This window comes from Arachis ipaensis, chromosome B10, assembly GCF_000816755.2.
Source record: "Arachis ipaensis cultivar K30076 chromosome B10, Araip1.1, whole genome shotgun sequence".
NCBI lineage: Eukaryota > Viridiplantae > Streptophyta > Magnoliopsida > Fabales > Fabaceae > Arachis > Arachis ipaensis.
In genome coordinates this window covers 1,804,922-1,807,385 of record NC_029794.2, presented here as the reverse complement: position 1 = coordinate 1,807,385, position 2,464 = coordinate 1,804,922, and positions in this window count along the sequence as shown.

Sequence of the window (2,464 nt, the reverse complement as noted above, 5' to 3'; positions counted from 1 at the left end):
GAGCACTTCATGAGAGCACTTCCATTTTATAAACTAACTTGGTCGTTGATTAACAATTTAATATAATATAACTAGTTGTTGTTATTTGGTCAAAAATGGTAGCCACCAAAGTTGCACTCCAACTTGCCAAAGCTTTCATTAGAAAATTTAAGAACATGTTCCCTAGGTTACCTATAATTTATCTCTATGCTTTTGGTGTGGCTTCATCATGGAAAAAACTAGGGTAATAGTAATAAAAATTACAAGATAAGAAAAGTTATTATTATGTATGTTAAGAGAAAGGTGAGTTAAACTTCTGAGTCAAAATTTGAAAAACCAAAGAAACTTAGTGAAATTATTGGGCAGATGTGGTATTTTCAAACAAAATATCATCGCCATCTATTAATTTGCTAGATGTTAAAATGACGGCTCTCCTCTCTTCTATTTTATAAATGTATATTTTTCTCTCTTCTAATTTTTAAAAAACTTTCTCTTTAATCAATTTTTCTCTCTCACAACACACCCACACTGCATATTCACTTACACAATACTAAAGATTCTTTTTTAATACTTGATGCATCCACTAAGATTCGAATCCAGGTACAGGATATTAAGAAGCACATGAATTATATCATATGAGCTAAGCCTAAGCTGCCTAATTAATTCAATTTTCAAAGATAGTAAGACCTTAAGGCTGTACAGAGACAGGACACTAAGACATGGACATAGAGACACAAAATCATGTTTGACAGAGGAGACATTGACAGAGACAGTGTGTCCAGAGACACTGAATTAGTGTATTTTGTGTCCATCCCGACAGGAAGGACACGGAGACACTAACAGGGAATACAACTTATTTTTTATTATTTTTGTTAATTTTTCATAATTATATTTTTTTATTATTATATTTTTCATCTCAAATTTTTTGAAGAAAAAAAAATGAGAATAAATTAGATTTTTATAATTTCTTTTAGTTTATCATCAAACAGAATATAAGAACACAAAATTTTGTGTCTCTATTCATTAGTGTCTTGTCTTGTCCTATTCTCAGTGTCTTATCCTGTCCTGTTCTCAGAAACAAACGCATCCTAAGAGTACTAATATCTTCCAAAATTTATGAAAAAAAGAGGAAGACCAAACCATGCTTTTTTCCATTTTTTTTTTATGGACATGGCATTTTGCCAATTATTCAAGGCATGACCTTTTGGGGCATCGTCATTGGGTTTTCCATCCAACCTCTTAACAAGGCCACTACCTTAAATGGGCCTCATAACTGCATCTTTTTGATCGATTAGATCCAATCTTCTAATAATTTTTTTTCCTATCTTAGACCCAATACACCACTATTTGTTTTGGGATCACAAAATGTACTACTTTATTTTGTGGTTGACCTCACCATTTAATCTCTTTCATTTCACTAATTTTATTTGATTTGAACTTACAATATTAATATATCGTTCATAATGAAAGAAATTAAGCTTCGAACTATTAGTTGATATAATTTTAGCATACCCTTTTGGTTTCCCCCCTCCCCCCTAAAACCTTGAATTTTCACTTGTTTTGCAACTGCAATGCAATCTCTTCATCTTAAAGCTTGTGACATTACAGGATGCATGTGCATACAAGTTATTACATTCTCTAAACTATTAGAAATGATTTTTGTTTAGAGAATTTTCACCAACCCCACCACTCGCCTAATGGAGGCAAGAAAAAGGAATAATCAATGATGGCAATTTTCACTTTAAATTGACATATCATAGCAGCTTTAGCTTAAAAAATGGAAAGTAGGAAAAAAAAAAAAAAACAAGAGCCTAGAGATACGTGCAAATTTCTTTGCAAACTTCAACATCATTATTATTAACAAATCTTAGGAGATGCTAATGAAATTAATTAAAGACTTCTATTGCATAGATGCGTATTGTGTGCTGTGAAAATGAAAGAAAGGAATTGGGTACGGGTCCTATTTAAAGAAAACAGTTAGCGGCTAATCACATTTTAGTTCATATAAAATATTGTATCACTAATTCACTATATGTTAATTTTATTATTTTAAAAGAATTAAATCATAACGCAAAAGACAAATTTTATAATCTTCCTTAAGGACTAAATTAATAACATGAAAAGATAAACCTTGCAACTATTTCAAATCAATAGGTTAGATAATGACAATAATTTTAAGGACGGTGACACTTACAGTAATATCTTTTTAAGGAGTATCAAAAAAGGATGGTACTAAAATAATTACAATAGAAGTAAAGTTAATCCCCTGTTTTATAGGTGCCAATGCAATTAAAACAATAATTTAGGCTTTAAAAAACATATTGGAAACTTGCATCTAACAGCTTCAACGTTCCACCAGACAATTTAAGCTTTAATTACAATTAATAACTTCAAACCTAAAGGTCAAAAGAACTGAAAGAAGGAAGCTACTTCAAATGCAATTAGACCAAAAATTATAAAAAACTTATAAAATTTAAAAAAAAAT